Below are 13,958 nucleotides of genomic sequence, written 5' to 3'. Positions count from 1 at the left end.
AGTGACCTTTCTACCTCAATTTCTCCCCTTGCCCACCCTCCTCTCTGCCTCCTGATGTCTATAGCATGTGGCCCCCTCCCTCGCTAAACTCCACAGCTCCAGCCTGGAAATCACCCAGGCTTCGACCGGGCCCCCTCCCTGCATACCTGAGGTTTTCACTTTTGTCTTTAAGACTGTAGGCGTCGTGTCATAGCAGACATTATGCTTCACTATAGCACAGACTGTGACAGCCATATGCCTTCAGACATTATGTTTCACTACGGCACAGACTGTGACCGCCATATTCCTTCAGACATTATGCTTCACTACGGCACAGACTGTGACCGCCATATTCCGTCAGACATTATGCTTCACTACAGCACAGACTGTGACCGCCATATTCCTTCAGACATTATGCTTCACTACAGCACAGACTGTGACCGCCATATTCCGTCAGACATTATGCTTCACAGCAGCACAGACTGTGACAGCCATATTCCTTCAGACATTATGCTTCACTACAGCACAGACTGTGACCGCCATATTCCTTCAGACATTATGCTTTACTACGGCACAGACTGTGACCACCATATTCCTTCAGACATTATGCTTCACAACAGCACAGACTGTGACAACCATATGCCTTCAGACATTATGCTTCACTACGGCACAGACTGTGACAACCATATTCCTTCAGACATTATGCTTCACTACAGCACAGACTGTGACCGCCATATTCCTTCAGACATTATGCTTCACTACGGCACAGACTGTGACCGCCATATTCCTTCAGACATTATGCTTCACTACAGCACAGACTGTGACCGCCATATTCCGTCAGACATTATGCTTCACTACAGCATAGACTGACAGCCATATTCCTTCAGACATTATGCTTCACTACAGCACAGACTGTGACCGCCATATTCCGTCAGACATTATGCTTCACTACAGCACAGACTGTGACCGCCATATTCTGTCAGACATTATGCTTCACTACAGCACAGACTGTGACAGCCATATTCCTTCAGACATTATGCTTCACTACAGCACAGACTGTGACCGCCATATTCCGTCAGACATTATGCTTCACTACAGCACAGACTGTGACAGCCATATTCCTTCAGACATTATGCTTCACTACGGCACAGAGTGTGACAGCCATATTCCTTCAGACATTATGCTTCACTACAGCACAGACTGTGACAGCCATATATCTTCAGACATTATGCTTCACTACAGCACAGACTGTGACCGCCATATTCCTTCAGACATTATGCTTCACTACAGCACAGACTGTGACCGCCATATTCCTTCAGACATTATGTTTCGCTATGGCACAGACTGTGACCGCCATATTCCTTCAGACATTATGCTTCACTACAGCACAGACTGTGACCGCCATATTCCTTCAGACATTATGCTTCACTACGGCACAGACTGTGACAGCCATATACCTTCAGAAGTCCAATCATTCTTTATCTCCATGGTCACTAAACAAGATTTCTAGACTTGAAAGGAAAGTCTAAAATTTCCCTATTATTTACATTGTTTTTATAACAGATGGTGTTTTTGTGTTACAAAATTAGCTTTTAAGCCATCAAAGGAGCACTTCTCAGTTAATGGATATGTAGGCATCCATAACTTAATCATTCTTTGGTGAAATTTATTTAACATTACAGTAATGCACTAATAAGACACCTTAATTCAATGAATTTTAAGTTACATCTTTTGAACATCTATGAATTTATATTTTTTTCATTCTGGATTAGACTTTGTTAGAAATATGACTGGGGAAAAATATCTCAGGCAGAGGAAATTGCATCACGCAGCATTTACATTCTTTGTGCCTGAGTGTTTGGTCTGGAAGTCTGTGCTGCTGAATCTGTTAGCAGTCCATCGTAAAAGCTGGACTGAGAAGATGGTTTTGACAGCACAGGAGAAAGATGGTGCTGGAGGCAGACTGGCGTCGACACCAGAATGTGGCACTGCGAGGGACAAAACGACCGGAGCCAGAACACAATTTTGTAAAAGCTTTCTGAAGCCTTAATTACTAAAAATTTGTATTTATTTGGGAAAAAATGCTCACTTAGGGAATGCACTGGCTAGAGTTCCAATAAACATGAGGATCACCAGAAATGCAGTCCAATATCAACAGAGCAGGCCAGGCATTTAATACCCGTTCCAGTTATACTTTGCTAATGGTCATATATGTGCAAAAAAGGAGTTCGAGAAAATCACCTTCTCTCCTGCTCCATTCTTTTTGGAAGCAGTGCTTCACCAAAAGAAAAATGAAAGATTTATTTAAACTAACAATAGTTATTCATTTTCTTGCTAGATAGATGAGGAAGAATAGTGTTGCAGATAGCCTAGCAAGCGGCCATCCTGGACCCTCAGAAAGACGAGTCTCCATCTTCAATCTGCACTCCATGACAGCACGTGCTGCAGAGACACCATTGATCACTGGCTGGACGCCACTGTAAAGCCACTAAGCCTCAACAATGGGGTGATTAAGTGATGGAGGTTCCGCTGGAGACCTTGACAGATCCGCCCAGGGTCGAGGAGGTCAACGAGCCCAGCTCAGGTGGGGGTGGGCTGCTGGTCCAGCTTATCTGCCAGCTTCACGCCTCAGCTCTTTCCAGGTCACCTGATGGATTAACTCTTCTGCTTTGAGCGTGCTTGGTACACTTGGAGCGAGATAGCATTGTACTTAAGCTGGAAACCAGGCATTGCCACACCATTAATAGCACACATGGGAACATCTACTACGAAAATCCTACACAGGAAGGAAGAAGACCAAGGAAGGGGAGGGGGTGGAGACATGAGTGTCATGGGAATAGGCACAGCCCCCCCCCCCCATGTGAATCCACATTTTAAATGTGCTGGATTCTCTGCTTGGCTTTGTCGGACTCTTGGTGGCACTTCATACCGTGAAGCACTCACACATGCATGTAAAGCCTCACCGTCCACCGGCCCTTAAGCGACGCGAGCGACTTTCACAGAGCAGCTCGCTGATTAAAGCCAGTACTGGACAGCATCGCGGCGGGAGTCTGCCTCTCATTATGACATCACAGAGAAACTCTAATATCTCATCCCGCTGCCTCGTTTCCATGGCGTCTCACCTCGCTGTGCTCTTGCTTTCTTATGTCACTTTGAAGTGCATTGTGGGACTTCACTGTAACTGCACAGCAGAAGGCTGGTCCCCGCTCATTCAGCTCTATCCTGGTGCAAGCCACAGGGGGTTTTTGGATCCGTCGCTATTGTGACCCATTAGTTTGGCCCCTCCACCTCGGAAGAGCAATTATCTGCTTAAATTTAGCATACAGTCCAATCTCATGGACGCTCATGGATCATTGGATCCACATGGACTCAGCAATATAACGATTCCTAGACAACATTTAACAATGACTCTAGCTCCCAGGAGGGTGTCCTTCATGATACAAATGTAATGTACGCTAATTAGGTGAGTCACCATCGTAACTGCGAGATGTTTACACAAATTGTGTGATCAGAACTGCATTTCCAAAAACCAGCTCTGCATATTGTGACAGTCTGACTGAGAAGCCAGTTACCCTCAAATATTCCAGGCACATGCCACTGTCTGACCGTCTAAATATCCAGCAAGCTATTCGGAATTTCAAAGTGCTTCATTACGAAAGTGTAACAACACACATACTGTGGGACTCCACAGTGCTGGAGCACATAGAGGAAACGGGCCAAGCCACGGGATGAGGTTCTCCAGGACCTGATGGCCCGGCTGCACTGTGAGGGCGAGACCTCCCACTGCCTGGGGCACCTCCTGCCGATGGCCTACAGGGCGGCGCCTGTCAATGGCTTCATTGTTGCATAAGAGGTGAAACCCTACCCCCAAATTCGGAGCCCTGGGAGGCTGCACTGGAGACCGGCTCTCTGCCTCCTGGTGAAATGTTTCTCCTGCAGCACATGGGACAAACCATTTCCAGAAGCGCATGAGGAATTTCTGTACGCACACTGGCTTTTTAAGGAATGCGTTCCTCACCCCCCCATGGTGCGTAAGCGATCCCTGGACATTCTCTAACCCGCTTACAGCACCGACACACGTCGCACATGCGATTTGCACAGGATTTAAATGAAGTTGGGGAAAGTGGGAAACCTGCTTACGCTTCAGTAAGAACAGGAGCGACGTCTGTAAAGTATTACTATAATTCATGCTCCACGCATGTTTCCCAGTACAGCAGCCCCAAAATAAGCAATGTGCTCCTAGTGAATGGTACTAACATAAGATTCCTAACAAATTTGTCGTTGCAGTTCTTTATCTTGTTCGTTTTAATGACCGTTAATCTGTATTTAAAAAAAAAACATCATCAATCATAATCATGTCACACACAGGCTAGCAAGTCAGCCAGTAATTAAGCGAGCGAGTTTGGGAAGTTAAAGTCAGTCTTGATCGTCACTGCAGAAGCATCACGATTTGTTTGGGAACATCTCATAGTGCTGTCCATCCTGTGATGCCTGGCTTTCACGTACTGTGATTTAAAAATGTTATTGCATAATGTTTTAATCAAAATGTCACTTCACCATTTCAACAAGTCCAGATGATGTGAATGGGATGTGGGTGGGATGAGAATGGGATGTGGGTGGGATGTGAATGGGATGTGGGTGGGATGTGAATGGCTTTCTCCAATAAAAACCATAAAGAAAAGGGAATGAAATGGGATTTTTCTGTGGCTATTTTAAAAGCCTAAAATATGAAAAAAAGTTTCATTCAAACAATGGGCAAATTAGCATAAAGGCGGGACAAGGTTTCCACGCCTTATAATTTATTAATTATTTAGCAGATACTCATTTAAATTTTAATCTCTATTAAAAGGAAGGCATGGCCAGACACCCCCTGGAGCTACTGGGGCTTAAGGGCCTTGCTCAAGGACCCAACCGTAAAATGACTTGAACCAGCAACCTTGCGATGGCAGATACGGAGGCCACACTCTGCCCCCTGCATCCGGAGAGGTTAATGCACCTTCGGTCTTGCAGAATATAAAGTGTGAGGCTGGGTAGGATTTGCGTGCGGGTGCAGTGTTTCCCGCCACAAGGCTGTGGGCTTCGACACATTAGGGTGGGGGGACTGGCAGTGTGTGAATGCTGCTACAGAGGATCACCGGATCCCCGCCCCCCAGGCGGGACGGCCCTCGCTCTCCTTCACCTCCTCCTCAAGTCCTCTCATAGCCCTCAGTCTGTTCAGATTCACGATGTCAGCAATGGTATATTCAGTTTATCTTGTGAATGCCAATAAAAACGGCCAAACCTATGGTAACTAATGACACGTCGAAGGCCGATGTGTCTGGAGTTTGCGGAGAACGTTGTGATGTACAAAAAAGAGGCAGGAGGTCAGAGGGGAGCAGCCAGCCTCGTTAAAGCTAACAGGAAGGTCACAAGGGCAAAAATCGACAGCTCAGTACAACAGCGATGTGCAGGAAAGCACCTCCAAGCACGTAACGCAGCAGCGTGGGGGGCTGATTTGGAGATGAACAGGGTCCTGGCTGGCACCGTGCCAGGGTAGCTAACAGAGAGGCCCTCACCGTAACCCAACTGTAACCCTAACCCTAACTCTAACCCTAACCCTAACCCTAACTCTAACCCTTACCCTAACCCTAACTCTAACCCTAACCCTAACCCTAACCCTAACCCATGCAGCATTTGTCACAAGCGCTGCATTCAGACCCCCTTGGATATTCAGGTGTCCTTGGAAACATTTTGGCTCAGAATGATTGATGTTTATCTCGAAGGACTGACGGCACGGGTTGGCGTCTAGGTGCAGGTGATAATTAGCAGCTTAGCAGAGAGAGCGAAAAGCCCATCTGCTCTCTGCGCCATTTAGCTGCCACCAAGCGAGTGTTTGCGTGTGAGTTTGAAATCTCTGTCTAAAGTCGTGGCCGGTGGGGAGGGGTGAAGAGTCTGGAAAACGGCGACGAAAAATCGCAGGACGAGAAGGCAGCCTCGTTAGGTCTGACCTGGCCTGCTTTGAATTACTCAGCGTAATCTCCCGGATCGGTAAAGCACACAGCAATAACACGGGCAGAGCTTATGATTCATGAACTCCTTCTTCATTTTCTCCCCGTCCACACGGTTCACACGATTGACTTGGGTTACATTCCTTAACCAGCACAGTCATTTCCAGCTTGACAGTTTGAGTTCTCTCTGCACATGAAGTGTTATCACCATCAAATTCAACCCTAGTGATTTTTTCTACTTCTTAAAGTTTGCTGTAGCATTGCGTTTTTCTGACGTCTCCATCGAAAAAAGATCTGATTCCAAAGTTCTATTTCAGCGTCTCGATGAGAAGCATCATCCTTCGTCTTTCCAGGAAGACTCACCCCAGGAATAACTCTACATACTCTGCGCGATGCAAGCAGCGAATAGTGACAAGAAATGTGCAGAGTAACAAGGGCGTCAAACTGCCTACAAAACCAAGAGGTCGGGCAGGTGGGTCTTTGACGTTTCGAGACCATGAAGGTAAGTCCCACAGATTGGACCCTCCATGCTGATGGGATACGTGGTTTTTCAGTTGTACCTTTGGTGCAGATGCAATATGCATCTCCCTAATGGTCACCAAGGTATGTTAATAATAACAATGACATTTTATTGATCCTGTGTAGGGAAATTCTCTTTTCGCCTCTCCCATCTTACTCTCCATCACACACATATAGGTGAGAACAAGCTTGGCTGTGAAGGGCAGCCACCTGCAGTGGTGTCCATCCAACTGGTGGTTAAGGGCTTTGCTCAAGGGCCCACAGACATGTGCATATTCTGCCAAGGCTGGGCTTGAACCAGCAACCTTCTGATCACAGGCTCAGAGGCTGGCACTGAGGTGTGAAGGTCAGCCTTAGCCTGACGCCTTATGGTTGTGGGTTTGAGTGGTCGTGGGATTCCAGCTGAATGGCTCGGTACCCCAGGCTGCTCTGCTTCTCAGTCGCTAACAGCAGCATTCCCTTCTACGCCGAGGAATGTCTTCACTAAACAAAATGAGAAAGTAGGAATTTCAGTGTGATGTCTGATGTCGCCATTACTTGTGGGAAAGACGTGAACTGTAACCAAGCCTGGCGCACGCTGATGATAGCCAGGCCAGTCACAAATCTAAAGCCCCACGGATTCCGATCACAGGTCAGCCAGCCGCTGTCAGGATGTATGGTATCAAGGACAATCCGTTTCCGGAAGATAGTTTCTTACGGACAGCGCAAAACCCACTGACAGGGAGAATCAGGATAAACAGTCGGTATCTTATTCCGGAGGTGAAGGGGGTGGTCAGTATACGGAAACGGGTTGGCGATTGGCATCAGCGCTCAAAGGGCTGAGGCAATATTCAGAGGTGCTGGACAGAACAGGGTTCAGGCGCGCTCACGTTGTCAGTGATCGGGCTCAGCAGAGCTCGAGGTCTAAGGGGTGAAAAAATCTGAAAAAAGCAGGCAGGTAGGGCAGGAAAAACTACAAGGGAAGCAGTCAAAATCGTGGCCAAGCAAGAAGACATATAAAAGTAGGGAAGTCAATTAGTGCAATTGATCACGACTGGGAAACTGGTAAACCGCGGGGTGGGGGGGGGGGAGGGGCTTCCCTGACGGTGCAACTTGGGATTCCCTGGGGGGGAGGGGGGGTAGCAAAGAGAACCATGAGATGGGGGTGTGGGCAGAGAGCGAAAAGTTTGTCTGGGACAAAGGAGCCGTTTCTGCAGACGAGAAGCAGAGACAGGGAGCCGCATGTCGGGGGGAGTCAAGGACAAATAAACTCAAAAATGCATTTGGTCCTGGGGTGTCAAGACCCTGGTTGGGGGGGCAAGGCCCTGGTTGGGGGGCCCTCCAATCTATGGAACAGGTGGAAAGAATCAAGACAAATAACCCCCACCCCCACCCAAACTATACCGTGTTGATATTGCGGGGAAATCAGAGAGGCCACAGGTCAGTCAAGTATATCGTTAGCCGAGAAACCCCCATGGCCGTCATTACAAAAGGCTCATTTCGCCCACCACCGGGGCGCATACGTGGCTCTTTGGCTCCTTTGTGCTTCCTGCTTTTCCAATAGTGTGATGGAAAGGTGTGTGACACAAGATTATTAAAGATTCGTAGGGGCAGAGCTGCAGAGCAGCCGCGATGGAGCCGTTGGTGCTTGCAGAGAGGAACGCCCAACTGCAACTGAGAAAACTTCCACTTGGCTTCTAGCAATTCTTATTTTTTTTGTACTTGGCAGCTGTAAAAATCAAAAGTGTAAGAGAGCCACCCTAGAGCAAATCACGAAGGTAGAGTATTGTTATATCTGGAGCAAAGATTGCTGGCCCCGTGTGCGGGGCCTTGGGTTCCAGCCAGGCAGAAATGCACTTTACAAATGAAGCTTTATTTTACAGTGGAAGGCAAACAGAAACGCTTCCAGACCAAAGCGCCGCAGAGGAAGCTGATGACATTTGAGAACATGGGGCCCCGAGAACATAAAGCTTCTCCTTGAAAACGGCCCTCGGACCTTGAACGGTTGAGGCTGTTACTCATTGGCTACGAAAGGGCACCATTGCAAAGGGGAGATTCTCACTTCCAATGAATATTCATTTCCCCTCGATGCGGCTGCCCCCATTTCGGCTGTTTAGACACTCACCCAGTTCCAAGTCAGGAGATGCATAACCGCCCATGAACGAAAGCAGGACAAATTAATATAAGGAACGGCGGGGGCCCAGACACCCTTCAGCACCACTAAATGTCTGCATTTCCCCGGCTTCATTCAAAAGGCAGAAGGTGTGAGGAATTAGCATTCTCTCCATTGAATGCGATGCTAATGAAAAACGTTTATTGCGCAAATAATGACGATGGTGCCTGCAGGTATCACGGGGTCCCAGGTAATGCTTCCACTGAAATGCAATCAAATATCTGAAAAGCCAGTCATTAAGCATCGAATCACAGCGTGGAATAAACACGCATGCTTCTCATTTAAAAACACGACAACACATAATAAATAAGTACTGTGGTGCTGCGCGGCTGCACACAAACACACATGAGCGTTATATCCGTGAAGAAGAAAACCGAGGCGACATCAGACCACATCACTGCAGCCAGGTTGTTGTTTTTGTGTTTTTTTTTTTTTTTGCAGATTGTTGCGGAATTCCCCAGTGTCCTCGGTTTACTGGTGTCTGAGAATAAAGGAAATGGAGGTTTTAGCAAATTGGTAAAGTCTGGAAAGGCAGGGAGCGTTTCGGGGTCTGAAGCACGTCGGGGTCAAATTTAAATGCAACCTTAGTGGGCTTAATAACGAGTGTCAATCAATGAGAACGAGATGAATTGGGTTTACACAGGCCGCAGAAGCCAGCGGGGGGGGGGGGGGGGGGGCGGGGGTAGCAGCGCTCTGGGGGAGCTAAGCGCAGTCCAGGATCTCGCTCCAGTCGCATACCTTAAAGCTCTGCTCTCGGTTTAGGGGCTGTTTTCTCATGCAATGTCCACTCTGATTGGAGCAGCATGTTTCCATTGCTCTAGATAGATGCCTGTAAAAAGGGGCTCTTTAATAACAAAGGCTGTTTCCCGGGGGGGTGACTGGGGGTTGTAGCCAAAGCAGGCAGAGAGGGGTCTGAATCAATCCTGCTCTCGAGGGCTGATTCCAGTAAAACAAACAGCCTCGGAATAACCGCACAGCCTGAGCATCCAGCTCTCTGATCTCCGCCACTAATTCCGTCTCGGTTTCCCATTTAAACATGCAAATGATAGTTCCTTATCCATCTCAGTGAGGGAAATTAAATGGCTTTAACACCAAGATGGTGTTAAAACTGATACCCGATAACAAATATTAAATGTAAGCGTTAGCAGGGGGAACACCCTGGATGAGATGCCAGCCAATCACAGGGCTGGGGGAACAACCCACAGAGGCAGGTGGGAGGGATCCCGCTGGGCACCACCCAGAGGCAGGTGGGAGGGATCCCGCTGGGCACCACCCAGAGGCAGGTGGGAGGGATCCCGCTGGGTACCACCCACAGAGGCAGGTGGGAGGGATCCCGCTGGGGTACCACCCACAGAGGCAGGTGGGAGGGATCCCGCTGGGCACCACCCACAGAGGCAGGTGGGAGGGATCCCGCTGGGCACCACCCACAGAGGCAGGTGGGGGGGATCCCGCTGGGTACCACCCACAGAGGCAGGTGGGAGGGATCCCGCTGGGTACCACCCACAGAGGCAGGTGGGAGGGATCCCGCTGGGTACCACCCACAGAGGCAGGTGGGATAGATCCCGCTGGGTACCACCCACAGAGGCAGGTGGGAGGGATCCCGCTGGGCACCACCCACAGAGGCAGGTGGGGGGGATCCCGCTGGGTACCACCCACAGAGGCAGGTGGGAGGGATCCCGCTGGGTACCACCCACAGAGGCAGGTGGGAGGGATCCCGCTGGGTACGACCCACAGAGGCAGGTGGGAGGGATCCCGCTGGGCACCACCCACAGAGGCAGGTGGGATGGATCCCGCTGGGCACCACCCACAGAGGCAGGTGGGGGGGATCCCGCTGGGTATGACCCACAGAGGCAGGTGGGAGGGATCCCGCTGGGTACCACCCACAGAGGCAGGTGGGAGGGATCCCGCTGGGTACCACCCACAGAGGCAGGTGGGATAGATCCCGCTGGGTACCACCCACAGAGGCAGGTGGGAGGGATCCCGCTGGGCACCACCCACAGAGGCAGGTGGGGGGGATCCCGCTGGGTACCACCCACAGAGGCAGGTGGGAGGGATCCCGCTGGGTACCACCCACAGAGGCAGGTGGGAGGGATCCCGCTGGGTACGACCCACAGAGGCAGGTGGGAGGGATCCCGCTGGGCACCACCCACAGAGGCAGGTGGGATGGATCCCGCTGGGCACCACCCACAGAGGCAGGTGGGGGGGATCCCGCTGGGTATGACCCACAGAGGCAGGTGGGAGGGATCCCGCTGGGCACCACCCACAGAGCCACCCACCAAGAGGAACCATCAAACCCATCTGAATGCGCATGGCAGGCCTCATCTGAGACGTCCTGTCGGCCAGATGTGACGTCCATAGCTGTTACATTGGCACACACATCTCCTCAGTCCTCACGACATGTTTCAGAAAACGCTTTAAATATCCAAGCTGTGACCGGAGTCCAGCCCAAATGTGAACTAGGTTTGAAAATAATTAGGCTCACTGCAGCTGCGCTTTCGAATCTCTGTCACATTCTGCTCTCACGGGCGACACACTTCAAGACCCTGTACAGTACTGTGTACAGTACTGTGTACAGGACTGTGTACAGGACTGTGTACAGGACCGTACCGCATACAGGACCATACCGCATACAGGACCGTACCGCATACAGGACCGTACCGTGTACAGGACTGTGTACAGGACCATGTACAGGACTATGTACAGGACTGTGTACAGGACTATGTACAGGACTGTGTACAGGACCGTACCGCATACAGGACCGTACCGCATACAGGACCGTACCGTGTACAGGACTGTGTACAGGACCATGTACAGGACTATGTACAGGACTGTGTACAGGACCATGTACAGGACTATGTACAGGACTGTGTACAGGACTATGTACAGGACTGTGTACAGGACCGTACCATGTACAGGACCGTACCATGTACAGGACCGTATCGTGTACAGGACCGTATCGTGTACAGGACCGTGTACAGGACCGCGTACAGGACCGTACCATGTACAGGACCGTACCGTGTAATCCTTTATGTAATCCTGCAGTGCAGTCCTCCAGTGGAGATGCTGGTATTGCATTCGCTTTTTCAAATAAGAACCTAAAAATCTCTTACCAAGTTCATCTACAGAAAATGACCTGAGTTTGAAGATTCATCTGATGGAAAAATTATTATTAGGCCTATTTTATCACTTCATCCTGGATTGTTCCCTATCTATCTATCTATCTATCTATCTATCTATTCACGTAAACTCTGGACTGCGGATGACCTCACCCGCCGAAAAACACCAGATGAAGACTCTGAAACATGCATCGGCACAAGACACAAGAGGAGTCATTCAGCGAGTCGGCTAAACAAACTCATCTCCGGTGCAGCCTCTGGGGGCCGTGAGGGGTCATTCGGGACCCCAACCAGCTGGCTAAACCAGGCCTGAGCTGTGAAGAAGTTTGGGTGAACAGAATCCTCTTTCTTCAGGCAATTCAGGCCTTTGGGGGACGGCAGGAGGGGCTCCTGCTTTCTGTAGGTTGGTCATTATTGTTGTTGTTGTTGTCAGTTTTCATACTGAAGATAAACTGGTATTAAACTGGTATTACTATAAATATTGCAATAGTTCATTTCAGTATAAACACTGATGTAGAAACTTTTGCACCCCATGTGTTTATGTGTCTGTATGTATACCTTTCTCAGAGTACTAATTGTTACACTGCTTTTCAAAAATGTTATTTCTTTCCTGTCAATTTTTATCACTCGCTGTGATCATGCACAGAATGACAACGGCTCGAAAGCCAGAAAGACAAACGTCCTCTTGCACTGTGAAGGAGGTAATAATGAATCCCTTTTAATTGAGTTCTGTAGATGTTGGAGGGATTCCTGCTTCTCCAGCCAGCATGGAGTCAGGAAGACCCCGCCCTTCATTAAGGCTGCTAACAGCTCCCCCCCCCCCTCCCCCATCTCGGGCACAGTGGACCAGCGGGGGTGCAGTTGCCTGGGGAGTCTAAGAATGTCCTGGAGACACATGACCCAGGAGCAGGGCATCACAAGTGGGGGGCCGCAAACGATTAGCCCGCAAAAGCAAAGCGAGAGCGTTAGTTTTTTTAAATATAAATCTATAAATGTATTTTTAAAAATCCCTGTGGACACATACGGGGCTCTATTATAGAAACTGAGTCACTTCAAAATAGGAATTGGATTGTAAAGGAGGGAAATCGACCCGCAGTTGTTCTTACTCAATTTTTATTTCAGATTAACGACACCTGAAAGGAAACTGAATGGAGCTGAATGGATCGATACCTGGGGGGAAACTGGATGGGAATCAGTGGAAATGACCAGGCTAGTTCTGCCCCCCCCCCCCCCCCCAGTGCTGTATGATCCTGATGGTGACCCTTGCATTCTCAGTGCTCTTTGGTCTGACAGACAGTTGCCACATTAAACAGCTACCTGATCATTCTCTCTGCTGGAAAAGTGTGGCCATTTGTTTTCTCAATTAACTTTCCTTACAAACAAATAATGGAGACCAACATGAAAAATGCTGTTTTATTTGGGCCCAGCGTTAATGTTTTATGGTCTACCTTCATTGTGACAATTTTTTGCCAAATAGTACAGCTGTGTCTTTTTATGAACTTGCCTTTAACGTCGTCGTTAGCTTATAAGAGCGGAGGCCTTGCATGATGCTGTTTTGCGATCTCGAGATGTTAAGTCCGGTTGTAAATCACCCCTAGCAGCACCGGCACGCTGGAGGCGGACGTTCGCGCCGTTCGGCTTTCCTGCAGCTCCAGCAGAACCCCAACTTATTTTCAAAAATTTTTGAGTGAAACGGAAGCATCAGCTTTGCTTTTTCATGAGTCTGAAGATTTAACGCTTTACTTCATGCGACCAGCGACGCATTTCGAGGATCGCTTTAGCGAGGACGTTGGCCGGTACAGTGCGGAGGTCTTCCTCAGTAACGTCCTGTGTCGCATGAATGCTTACACATCCCAGCTCTCTCACTGCTGCAGCATGCTGTTTATTTGCACATCCTTTTGTGGGCCGTCATTGTTTTCAGGAACCCATTTACGAGCCCCCATGCGGTGGGCGGGGGATGAGAGGTGGCTTTTGATCCGTAAGTAGGGTGTTTGTTTACAGCTTTCCTGGGAGGGCGAGCTTGTTAGATGAGTCACTGACAGGCGGCCACAATAGAGCACCGATTTTTCACTTAAAATCATCACAGGGACTAAATTCCTGATTACACTGAGAGAGGATTCCTCCGTCAAGAAGGTAGGCCTGAGGGCTATAAACGCCGAGCTCAGCCTTCATCTTCCTCTTATCGCTTAGATCTTCCTCTTATCG

This window comes from Brienomyrus brachyistius, chromosome 24, assembly GCF_023856365.1.
Source record: "Brienomyrus brachyistius isolate T26 chromosome 24, BBRACH_0.4, whole genome shotgun sequence".
NCBI classification, from domain to species: domain Eukaryota; kingdom Metazoa; phylum Chordata; class Actinopteri; order Osteoglossiformes; family Mormyridae; genus Brienomyrus; species Brienomyrus brachyistius.
Note: the sequence above shows the minus strand (reverse complement) of the source record.